At 41.8% G+C, this 13,507-nt stretch overlaps 1 protein-coding gene across 9 annotated transcripts in view; it reads left to right on the top strand.

The window, feature by feature from the left end:
- Positions 1–13,507, top strand: part of sei (potassium voltage-gated channel seizure) — a 380,532-nt gene that overhangs the window by 69,425 nt on the left and 297,600 nt on the right. The gene's annotated exons all lie outside the window — the stretch shown is intronic.

A 13,507-nucleotide genomic window follows, 5' to 3' on the forward strand; every position in this document is an offset into this window, starting at 1 on the left:
CCAATTCAAAGTAGCGAGAGTAATCGGAAGCAATATTCGAAAAAAAAGTCAGTAAGTGAAGATTTTGAGGAGAAAATTCCTCGTCTTATATGATGGAAGATAAACTACGTCCATTTTTGGTTTATAGTTATGTCTGTGACATCGGATAATGATATGCTTACTTGGCTCATACGGTGTTTTTGCGTCCGGTGCACGTAGGCTTGCCGTGGTTTATGCTCCGCGGTCTGTTACCAACGAGCGGTAAAAAACAATGCTGTTTAGTGTTCATGCATTTCACAAAACGGACAAAAACGGGAAAGAAAGCGAAAATGCAAGACCAAAAAACTCCGAGACGTTTCGACTCAAAACTGAGTCAAATTAAAAAATATCAGAGAAAATTACATTTTAATTTTTAAAACGGACAATGATCTGTACAGGCAAAATAATCCTGTTTATTTTTTGTTTGTTTTGTTTCATCGATATTTTTTAATTTTTAAATCATTTTCCGACTGAAAATGACTCAGTTTTGAGTCGATTCGTCTCGGGTTTTTAGTGTAGTGTTTATAGCCTTGTTTCCCGTTTTTCCCCCTTTGTCTGTTTTCATATTACCTTTGTCTCGGGCTGCTTCGTAAAAAATTGTATTTACAGGGAAAAATTGAGCTGAAGCTGGAGAAATCTATTGTTGGTTTTTGGGTGGATATCGGCAAGAATGGGGTCGGATGCGCTCCGTCGTGGTTTTTTCGCTGCTCCGCCTATTTCGCACTGTTATCCGATTCATAGAAGCGACTGCGAAAATAGACCTTCTGTAAATCTTGAACCAATAAATACCACATAACTCTAACGGGGGGAGTGTGCGATCTGCCAGTCGGCAATTCCGACTCGGCTCCTCGACTTTTTTCGGTCGACTCAGCTCCTACGGGGTGTTCCCTTTAGCTTCGGCTGGATTTCTTTGAAACAGGAGAACAACAAGGGGGACAAACGGGGAAAAATTTTGGGCATGATTTTTCCGGATCAGGTTTGGATTTCCTTGGAGGTATTTTGCTCTGAAAGTCGAGTTTTCCAGAAAAAACTCAATTTTCCTGCAAATCAGTGCAAGATAGAGAAAACATAAGGTCATTTACTGTTTCAACAGCCAAAAATAGAAGGAATCTTGTATTTTATGCCTCTCAAATTTCCTCTTCTGTTCCTTTCCGCCGAAATATTACTTTGTGTACTTCGTTTGATTTTCCGAAAGGACGGGATCAAATTTTGTCTCAGATGTCGAATGAAACTATTCGGACTCAATTTTTGTCGCTGAATCAGAATTCAATCTTAGTGTGTTCCAACATCGATAAGATTTTTGGTAAATCGAATTTTAAAAGCAGGCCTTTTTCAGCTCACAAAACCTTTCTTGCTTTTAAAAGAAAACTTGATTTGCCAAAGGTGTTGGGAAAAACTAAGGTAAATTCCAGCTTTTTCGTCATTAAGTACGGACAATAATTCCATTTGACTTTAGGGGGGAAATGGTACCCGTCCTTTACGGCGCAAAACAATCTGATAAGCTTTACATGCGAAGGTATATGGGCGGAAGAAGATATTTGTTTGGAAATAACCGATGCTAAGAACAGAGGGGAAAAGTTGAATGACATGCAATTTTCGCTCTCCTGGGTACTCGTGGCTCCCGAATCCAGAAATTAACTTTATTTCTCTCTATCTCACATAGATTTTCCGGAAAATTGAATTTTCTTCGGGAAATACTCGATTTTTACGGAAAATTTCGATTTTTCCTGAATCAACATTTAGACTGCTGAATCCCGAAATGACCTTGATTGGACGTATTTATGCTAAAAGGAACCATATGCATAGGTTTTGCGTGGAACATAGTTCCTGTTAGCATAAACACGATCAATTGTTCTGTGTCCTACATAGATTTTCCGGAAAATTAAATTTTCCTTGGAAAAACTCGATTTCTACGGAAAATTCAGATTAATAAGGAATGAGGTTTTGAGTGGAATTTCGGATTTGTCATGACAAAATGGAAGAATTGAAATGAGCCCTAAAGATTTACTGTGAATAAATTAAGAACTATTTGGGAAGCGACCCTTGTTGACGAGTATTATTTGGCATTCTGGAGTTGGGATTGAAGGGCGATCCGACAACTTGCGTGGACGTGGAGTGAGGGCACTCGGGCTCCAAGACCCGCGCCCCCGGCTCGCCTCGTCTACGGCCCGGCCGGCGCTGCGACAGTTGGCCGGATATTAGCCGCGCGTTCGGGGCGTCCGCGTTGGGCGTCGCGACGCCGCGCCGCGCGCGCGCCGGCCGCGGAAAAAACGGCGAGGAAACCGGCGGCCGAACCTCCGACAACTACGCGGAGGGGCGCGGGCGAGGAAGACGCGCCGGAAGAACTAAATGTCAATGGAACGACATCATTGCCAAAACTAGACGTTAGTCGCTCTTCCACATCCACAGTCCCGCCTCGCGCTCCCCGTCTCAAGTCGAGAGCAACATAGTCAGGGGCCATTCATAAAATGGATTCAATTTAGCAAAAAGAAACCAAGAGCATTCCGCTGTTGCTCATTGTGCGGCTTACATACCTTGCGAACCTTACAAAAAATTTAATTTACAAAGGTAATTTTTCTATTGAATTCATAGTTTTTGAGAGGAAAGATAGAACTTGTTTCGATGATTAGCTCATATTTGCAAGTTTTAACTTGCAAATATGTCTTTTTTTAAAAAGTTGCACTATCTAAGCGACATTGGGATGCTTGTGGTTCCTTTTTGCAAAATGCAGTCCAAATACATAACGCTCAATTCGGATTTTTATCCCTTTCTTCCTCTACCCCATTCGTGAGCAGCCGAGACATAGGTTTGCACCACTTCTTCAAGAAAAATTAGGTAACGCTCTTCCCGACCCCTCTCATATTAGCGTTTTGTGATTAATATTGAATATCGACGGTGTAAGTCGCGAATCGCATAACTCGTTTGCGATGTCTGAAAATCTCTGCCTCTATGTTTATTTTTTTAAAGGAAAACAAATTGACATCGTTCCTTCAAGTTTTTGCACAATTTTCAGACAAATCAAGGTTATTTTTTGAGAATTGCCGTTGAGGAGTTTTCCGTTTAAAAAATAAAGTAAGACAGGAAATCTGCGACGTCGCAAACCGAGTGATGTGATCGCTGACTTACACCGTCGATATGTCGCAGGCAGTGGGTCGGTTGTGCTGGTCACAAAATTGGGTTTTGACGCTTGAATAAAGGTCCGTCCAAACAGCAACTTTCTGCGTCGAATATCGCCGGGATACCGGGATATCGTGCTTTGAAGAATTCGGTTAATGGTGTCATCCACCGCGAGAGTGACACCTTTGGTTTCTTCCACCTTGCTTTCGTCAGTCAGAGAGACACATATTGGTTACTCAGCGTCAAACTTGGATTAAGACAAGATGGAAGAAACGGCTACGGTGCAATGAGCCACAGATCCTGGCGCCACGCTCGGATCTCGGCTAAAATTCAGGCTCAGCGCCACGGAGTGTGGCGCCACACTCCTGCAAAATCCTCAAATTACCCTTATGATTAAAACCGCTTAAGTGCTGGTGCAACCTGCCACAAAGTTCAGCTTACAGTTGACTTTCCGCTCATCTTTGACTTTCGTAAAAAACTGCCCAACCAACTTTGATAAACTTTCGAGCGTGGCGCCACACACCAGCGCAAGAAAAAATCCGGGCCCAGCACCACAGGGCCGAGCGCCACAACTCACGATTGCATATCGCCTGGATTACGGGCGCGCATCGGGTAGCGAGGCCCACGTCGCGTCGCATCGGACCTGACCCAACCCAACCTAACCTAACCCTCGGTGGATTAGGCCCTGTGGCGCTGGGCCCGGATTTTTTCATGCGCTACTGTGCGACGCGGGCCTCGCTACCCGATGCGCGCCCGTAATCTAGGCGATAGGCAATCGAGAGTTGTGGCGCTCGGCCCTATGGCAATGGGCCCAGATTTTTTCATGCGCTGGTGTGTGGCGCCACGCTCGAAAGTTTATCAAAGTTGGTTGGGCAGTTTTTCCATACAGTCAGCGATCAGATGAGCGGAAAGTCAGCTGTAAGCTGAATTGTGTGGCTGGTTGCACCGGCACTTAAGCGGTTTTAAACATAAGGGAAATTTGCGGATTTTGCAGGAGTGTGGCGCCACACTCTGTGGCCCTGGGCCCGAATTTTAGCTGAGATCCGAGCGTGGCGCCAAGATCTGTGGCTCATTGCACCGCTGCCTCAACTACAATGGAAAAGCTCGTGAAGGGCTCCTCATTCGAAGAGTTGAGGAACGGTGCATCGCTCAGGGTTCAAGGTTCAAGGTCCAAGGTATAAGGTTTTTACTCAATTTTTCCTCATTCTTCCGGCTTCGATTTGTGGCATTGATCAATTTACTTGATTGCTGAATTTCTATTAATATTTACAGCAGATACAAAGTGAGAAGGCAGGCGCTGCGTTGCGTCGGTACGGACCAAATATTATTAACTCTTAACGGTCGAAATCCTTTTTTTTTTTTTTTTTTTTTTTTTTTTTTTTTTTTTTTTTAAATTGTAAGTATTTAAAAAAAAACATAATAAATGGAAATTTTTCCAGTAAGTGGACTGTGAAATTATGTACATCCAGCTATTCCTCATCATTTACAAATCTGAGTGTTACGTCAAAAATTTTGAAATCGATGCAGCTCGAACACGAAATGGTGTATTAAAATGGAAGAACATTTTCGCCTATACATATGCCTGAGGCCTGAGGGCGCGAGGCGCCCTCCCGGGGGTTGGGCCGCGTAGCGGTCAGGGGGCAGGGCCCCCTAGTAAACTACAAAAACCCTCAAAAACATTTTTCGGGCAAAAAATCCGGTCTAGGAAATTGACGTGTCACTTCCTTTTAATCAAGTATAAGATAGGCAAAAACCTTTGATGAATTCCCAAGGTCCACTAAGACTAATAATCATCAAAAAGTTCCAAAAACTTACTCGAAAGGAAAAAAATAAAATGAAAAATAAATCCCTTGCCAAAAATAAATAAAAAACCGATTTTGAGATAAATCCCTCGAATGAACTCGAATGTATCGGTAGCAAGTAAAATGTGATCGACTGATTGCATTGCTCTTTCTAGTCTTGATTCTGGATTTTCCGCCCAAAACAAATCGTCCGTAGAAATTCAACTTCAACTACAATGCCCGTTTGTCCTCTTCGACTATCAATTGGAACTGTGTGCATTATGACGTGAGCCCTGTTATGTACGTATTCTCATGAAATTCATGGCTCTTGTCTTAATGTACATAGTTTCGTTTGGCAGAAGTACGTTCAATTTCAATTATCATCCCGCTAGAAATACCCCTGCCGTGCCCTGTTTTTGGTCACCTTATGGCGGTCGGCATGTTACAAACAGTGAGAAACTGTAGGAGTGAATGACCTCTCTGTACATGAGTGTGGAACTTGGTCAGTATGTCATTGTTTTAACAATGCGAAATTCCCGCGATCAACAGCGATCGTCTTCAAGGGTCAATGACCCACCAGTGTGGAACTTGGTCAGTGTGCCATTGTGTCAGCATCAACACCAATCATTTTGAAGGGTCAATGACCTATGACCTACCAATGTATACATTTGTAACTCGGTCAGGGAGGCGTTTGGCTGGTGGTACAACCACTTCAGGGTTGCCAAGTTGGGTGATAAAATTGTATAATTTAAATTGGGAATGTGCTGCTTTTTCAGCAGTATCTACCAACTATGAGCCACTTTCATCGGAACGAAACTGATAGCGAATGATCTTATTCGGTTTTATTTGGAAGTGAGTCACTGTGTCACGAGGTGAATCCCTACTTTTAAGAGTGAATGACCTCATCGTAGTTTGTATACTTTTAAAGGCCATTAAAGGTGAACTTGTCTACGTGAACTTGTCTTGAACTACGTGTTTCTCTCTGACTTATGTTTAATCTTAGTAATCCACCCATGTTTACGCACCGAGCCGCAGCCGGTCGCGTCAGTAAATCCGAAAAAATTTGGACCTCTGTCCATCGACGGATGGAGAGGAGAGAAGAAGAGATGAATTCGTGCGGCTCGTGTATGGAAAGGTACAAGCGAGTCACGCTTGTTGCGGAGCTCATAATTAAAGGGGGAAAATTTTCAGTTGACATCCTCGACCGATTTTGTGATTTCAAGTTCATTCGAGGGATTTATCTCAAAATCGGTTTTTTATTTATTTTTGGCAAGGGATTTATTTTTCATTTTCTTTTTTTCCTTTCGAGTAAGTTTTTGGAACTTTTTGATGATTATTAGTCTTAGTGGACCTTGGGAATTCATCAAAGGTTTTTGCCTATCTTATACTTGATTAAAAGGAAGTGACACGTCAATTTCCTAGACCGGATTTTTTGCCCGAAAAATGTTTTTGAGGGTTTTTGGTCATCCAATGGTACAGATGTATTTTATACTTAACTGATAGAGTATAAGAACAATTATTACTTATAACCTACCTACCGTCCAAAGCAAATGGTAAGCTCCCTTAAAAAAAATCCATGTTTCAGATGAATCATGTTTCGAAAAAGTCTAACATGTGGTTATGGAAAAATGGATCGACTGGTGAAACTGCAACCGACTTGAAGCCGACATCAGGGATGATAAGAAGGCACCGATTCACTGAGAGCATCGAGCCGCAGCCGGTCGCGTCAGTAAATCCGAAAAATTTTGGACCTCTGTCCATGGACGGAAGGAGAGGAGAGAAGAAGAGATGAATTCGTGCGGCTCGTGTATGGAAAGGTACAAGCGAGTCACGCTTGTTGCGGAGCTCATAATTAAAGGGGGAAAAATTTCAGTTGACATCCTCGACCGATTTTGTGATTTCAAGTTCATTCGAGGGATTTATCTCAAAATCGGTTTTTTATTTATTTTTGGCAAGGGATTTATTTTTCATTTTATTTTTTTCCTTTCGAGTAAGTTTTTGGAACTTTTTGATGATTATTAGTCTTAGTGGACCTTGGGAATTCATCAAAGGTTTTTGCCTATCTTATACTTGATTAAAAGGAAGTGACACGTCAATTTCCTCGACCGGATTTTTTGCCCGAAAAATGTTTTTGAGGGTTTTTGTAGTTTTCTATCATAGACAGACAAGTTCACCTTTAATGGCCTTTAATAGTATACAAACTACGATGAGGTCATTCACTCTTAAAAGTAGGGATTCACCTCGTGACACAGTGACTCACTTCCAAATAAAACCGAATAAGATCATTCGCTATCAGTTTCGTTCCGATGAAAGTGGCTCATAGTTGGTAGATACTGCTGAAAAAGCAGCACATTCCCAATTTAAATTATACAATTTTATCACCCAACTTGGCAACCCTGAAGTGGTTGTACCACCAGCCAAACGCCTCCCTGACCGAGTTACAAATGTATACATTGGTAGGTCATAGGTCATTGACCCTTCAAAATGATTGGTGTTGATGCTGACACAATGGCACACTGACCAAGTTCCACACTGGTGGGTCATTGACCCTTGAAGACGATCGCTGTTGATCGCGGGAATTTCGCATTGTTAAAACAATGACATACTGACCAAGTTCCACACTCATGTATAGAGAGGTCATTCACTCCTACAGTTTCTCACTGCTTGTAACATGCCGACCGCCATAAGGTGACCAAAAACAGGGCACGGCAGGGGTATTTCTAGCGGGATGATAATTGAAATTGAACGTACTTCTGCCAAACGAAACTATGTACATTAAGACAAGAGCCATGAATTTCATGAGAATACGTACATAACAGGGCTCACGTCATAATGCACACAGTTCCAATTGATAGACAAAGAAGACAAACGGGCATTGTAGTTGAAGTTGAATTTCTACGGACGATTTGTTTTGGGCGGAAAATCCAGATTCAAGACTAGAAAGAGCAATGCAATCAGTCGATCACATTTTACTTGCTACCGATACATTCGAGTTCATTCGAGGGATTTATCTCAAAATCGGTTTTTTATTTATTTTTGGCAAGGGATTTATTTTTCATTTTATTTTTTTCCTTTCGAGTAAGTTTTTGGAACTTTTTGATGATTATTAGTCTTAGTGGACCTTGGGAATTCATCAAAGGTTTTTGCCTATCTTATACTTGATTAAAAGGAAGTGACACGTCAATTTCCTCGACCGGATTTTTTGCCCGAAAAATATGTATTTTTGATGCAATTTACTCATATTTTCCCTTGAAATTTTCAGATATTGTAGATTAAATTGCGAACAAAATTGTCTGAAAATTTTTGGCAAAACTATATACGATTTTCCCCGTAAATCTGTTTTATCAAAGGAAATTTGGCAACGTCTGAAGGCTCATACGGCGTTCTTCCATAGCAAGGCAGTGTAGGACAAGCCATCGAGAGGAGGGCAGATCGGGCATTTTCCCCACCTTTCATCGATATTTGATGTTTTTAAGGCAATTTCGGTTGATTGTCGAACCGTGATTGAAAGCGTGGTGATACCGTTCGAAGTAAATTGCAAATTCGCCGCCGCAAAACACCTACCATTCGGATATCATTCAGTGGTATGGATCTGTATATAATCGTTCGAAGGAGTAAGGACGCTCGTCTGTGGAGGCAAAACTATCAGCGAAGCTGTTTTTGTAGAGTGGGTTCCAAAAATCGGATCGGATTTTGAGAATTTTTATCAATGGAAACTTCTCTTTAGTTTCCTATCAAATGGCGGATCCAGAGAGAATAACTTTAACCCCTTTTTCCAGTCAAAGAAGCATTTTTGAGCATGACAAAGCTCAGAAACGTGTTTTTTTGCTATAGGTTACTATAGTAAACCTCGGATTATCCGAACTCTTTTGTCGAGACACATAATATCTCACTTTCACTTGACGCTTGAAAAGTCGTTTGAGTAATATATCCATCAACAGAAAGAGACTACTTTCGGTATCCGTAATTGGAGAAGAGCAGCAGCTAAAGAACTGACGGCTGACTGTGCCCAATAGAAAGCCACGGATTAATTTATAAATGGGTGAATGCCAAACCGACTGTTTTATAAGTATGCTAAAGTTTGCCCTAATTTATCGACTTTCCATTTTCTTTTACGAAAAGACGTAAGGAACTCCGTATTATCGAACTTTCCGTTAACCGAACTGATGACCGACCGTCACATTTGTTCGGATAATCCGAGGTTTACCGTATTTAAAGGAAGGCGATTCATGGATCTTGCAACAACCTTATTTGGACCACACTTTGCAATAAGGAATAACTATTAATGGCTCATTTTAGAAACAATATAAATGCCATTGGTTTTCTTATGCAGCAAAGTGCTTTTGGATCTTGCAACAGCCTTATTTGGGACCATTCTCTGCACTAAGGAACCACTATTACTGGCTCATTTTAGAAACACTATAAAAATGCCATTGGTTTCCCTCATTCAGAAAAGTGTTTTTATGGAAGAGTCAAAGATAGTGGTTCCTTATTGGAAAATGTAATCCATTTTTGCTTGAGGAAAAGTCCGCTAAAGACCCATTGGTGGTGGATGCTTTTAGGGCAGCATGCATTCGTAACGAACTGTGCAAGCAACAAGAGTGGATGCCTCGGCAATTGCCGTTTTCACGTATCAATGGAGACGGCATGAATCGGAATCAGAGATGGAGGCGGATTCCCAATTGATTTCGAGTCCGATCGGAGTAGCGTGAGAAGCCGCATAAGCGCCTCTTAAATGGGCTTAAATGTTAGCTCGGCTGCTTAGCTGGCGAATCAATTGAACGTATTCACGCCAGAGGAAACTATCTCCCGCGCCAACCCTATGCACATAGTTCCTTTTAGCATAAATTCCTCCGATTGGTCGCTGCATTTTCACCGCGCTTACTCTTTCAGTGCGCTCACGGCGGCGCAACTCGGGAGCTCGCATTTCACCGAGCATCAAGTCCCGCTCAATCTCCTCACATCACTGGCCGTGGCTTGATCATTGGAAGTGATGATAGACAAAGCGATAGACAAAGAAGACATAGGGAGTATGGAGCTGTCCTTTTGGTTGAAATGGATGGCTCCTATAGACTAAGGGAGACAATGATGGACTAAATATCAGGTCTCTCGTGGGTTGCCGTTACTTAGTCTATCACCTAACTTCTTTGTCCATTGAAACCCGCTTCCACAATAGGATCCCTCCATACCTCTTTTGTCTTCTTTGTCTATAGCTTTGTCTATCAATTTCAATAATGGGCCCGCAGGATGCATTCGTCACAGAAACTTACTCAACTTTTTCACTCCGCTGCCTGGAGACGTTAGATTAAACTAACCAAATTTTCCCATAAGAAATATGTCGACGATGAAATTACCGGATCACGCATCTCGTTTGTGGTGTTTAAAAACATCCGCTACCGTTTTATTTTCTAAGGTGTTTCGTCTTGCTCAAGTGACTTGGTCGAACTGGCTTGCGATATATCGCATCCATTCGGTCAAAGATTTCCGGAAAATTTTGAATTTTTAGCCCAAAAAAAGACGATAGCCCCTGCGTGTGAGCCTAAAGAATCATTCTAAACCATAAAATTAGAAAAATGTAGGAAAATGAAAGCAGTGTCCCGTGTTGAGAAAAAAAACCCTCGCATTCAATTCAGAAATCGATAACCGTATCGAATGCGGTCGAATGCAGATATGATTATCGATTTCTGTATCGAATGTGAGGTTTTTTTTCAAAACAGGATTCTGCTTTCATTTCCCTCTTTCATGCAATTTTTTTGGTTTAGGACTATTCTCTAGGCTTATGCGTAGGAGCAATCGTTCTTTTTTGGCTAAAAATTCGAAATCCAGATTTTTTACCGAATCGATGCGATATATCGCTTGCCAATTCAACCGCGTCAGGGAGCTTGACGAATGCCCGTAAAAGGAGACCGAGCATACTCCATGCTTTGAACTTTTCAAAGAATATTTTTCATTAAGAGAAGAAAAATCAGCGGAGATCTTCTAGTTTTCAAGAAATGACGTTTAGTAATTTTCGATGTAGAAAATAACATATGACAGGAAGTTTGTTACGCTGCAAACCGAGATACTCATTTCTACAGTTTCACTATTGATATGTTTCTGGCTCATTCCAGAGGAAGAATTTTACATTTTTTAAGAAGGAATCGCTTTTCAAATGAAGATCAATGGATTGAATTTCGCAACAGCAAAAAAAAAAGAACCAAGAGCATTCCGATGTTTTTAAGATTTTTGTTTTGTTTATGTTTTTTTCACGAACTTTTATTTCAAAAAACGTAACTACTACACGAACATTTCTTGTATCTGTCTACATGATTTAAATAAACTAAATTAGGTAATTTCATTAAATATACAAAGTAACGTTAGATAATAAAATCATAATTTTAAAAACAGGAATTATAAAATTCTATTTCGCCAAGATTGCCAAATTTTTTTCACCTTCCACGCATAAACTGATCATCTAAACAAGTTTTGCAACCTTGGAATAGAGATACGTTCCTTCGTCTGTAAAACGACGATAAGCGATGTGCAAGTCGGTGCCCTACATCTATCGATTCACGACGCATTCATTCCAAGCTTTCATTCCGAACGCCTCAGACGAAGCAGGCTGTGGAAACCCCAACTTAAAATCCTCCTCGACAGAAAAGCACAGACAACAGGAGAAAAATGAGCGACAGAGTATCGCGAAATCGCTCAATCGGTCGACGGGTGTGCTCGTACATTGGCGTGATGTTTCTCCGGGCGTCGGTGAATTGCGTGTTGCATCGACGCGCCGTACAGTAGATCGAATCAAGGGATAGTTTGGATATAAATTTCTTTACTAGAACCGCAGATTTCTGTGTTTTATTCATTAAAAATCAATATTTTAAGGGGTGCTACGAGCGGAAAATTCTACGAGAAAACCAATGAATCATTTGGACCACATTTTGTAATTTGGAACTACAAGTTCTGGTTCAGTTTAGAAACAACGCATGTACCATCAGTTTCCTTATGCATTTAAGTGTTTTATTGGTTGAGCCAGAAATTGTAGTTCCTACTTGCAAAATGTAGTGCATTTAAAAACTCGACGTTTTGTATGTACCTCCTGTGGCATGGTGTTACTTATTCGTAACGCCGCATTTTTTGACTTTTTTTTTAAAAAAAATTGAGTCTTTCTTTTGTGGAATGATTTTGCGAATTTTCATCAATTTTTCTGTTTTTTTTTTTTGTTTTGCCCTAAATGATTACTGAAAATTTGAAATTTTGAGAAAACAATTTGGGACTCAATGTTTTAACGAAAACTGCATCGTAGATGTGCAACCTCCCCCCCCCCTCCCCGAAACCAAGATCCAAAATTATTTCACGCCATAGATTGAACGGAATTATGGACGTACCTATGTTAAAAGGAACTATGTGCATAGGGTTTGCGTGAGACGTATAGTTCCTTTTGGCATAAATATGTTCCTATAAGCTTTTATAGTTCCCGAATTCTGGGCGACCCCTCCCACCAACTGGATCCCACCGTGCGACGAAGGCGCTCGCGTCCTTTTCACCACTGGGTAACGGTTCACGAGAACCGAGTATTCAATCATCTCTGGGAAAATGCAAGCCCTATTTGGACGTATTCAAAGCGGAAGGAACTATATTCATGACGACATGAGCCGTGTCTTCTAAGTACACTAACGGATCTCGGAGCTCACGTCACAACGGACATAGTTCCATTTGAGGTCTATTCCTCGGCTCGCGTTGTCTGCGAGGGCGAGACGACGCGGCGCGGCAGCGTGCGGCGTGACGGCTCTGACGTCAGTTCAGCCCACCGAGCCCCCGGTTTCCCGCGAAAAATCCGGGGGGGTCGCCCGAAATCCGGCAAGGACCCCCGCCGAGTGACGGGAACAGCGCGGCGGCAAATTCGCCCGTCGTTACGCAAAACTTCCATTGCCGATTCTGCCGTAATTCCGCCCATTCTCACGCTTGACGTGGAATATTACAACCGTGACGTCATTGACGTCAAGACAACATTGTTCCCCACCACGGAGTCCTTTCCTATACCAAACAAAGATAAACTGTCTCGGCTTCCCTCCGCGTGACCCTAATGTGACGTCATCTTACTCTCTTTCCAAGGGTCGCGAACACCCAAATTGTATCGCAAATCGACGGTGAAACTGCAAAAATGCGTATTTCGATTGCGGTCCTTCGGAATCTCCGCTCTTATTTGATTTTCTGAAAGGCGACTGAACCTACATTATGACTTTATATTTTAACAGAAAATCTATACTGTAAACTCCGAGACCTCCTAAATTTGCATATCTGGTAACGCTTAGTTCCAGCGTTCTACAGGGCCGATTTCTATGATATCAGTGTTTAGGGTCCATCTCAATGGCCGATTAAAATTTAATGGGCACCCAGAGTGTTTGTTAATTATTTTTAACCGGATAAATCTGTTACAAGAGAGGAAAGAGCCGGACCTAACGATATGTCTCGCGTATCAATCAACAAATCGATGATGGCTAAAGTCGGAAGGTACGTATCGCGAAATACGAAATCGAAAGTACGTGGCATAGTGCTCGCTCAACGCTGACAGAAAGTAGTACCGGAGCGCCTTCAATTTTTCAAGTATG

The sequence above is a fragment of the Bemisia tabaci genome, chromosome 5 (genome assembly GCF_918797505.1).
Source record: "Bemisia tabaci chromosome 5, PGI_BMITA_v3".
NCBI classification, from domain to species: Eukaryota; Metazoa; Arthropoda; class Insecta; order Hemiptera; family Aleyrodidae; genus Bemisia; species Bemisia tabaci.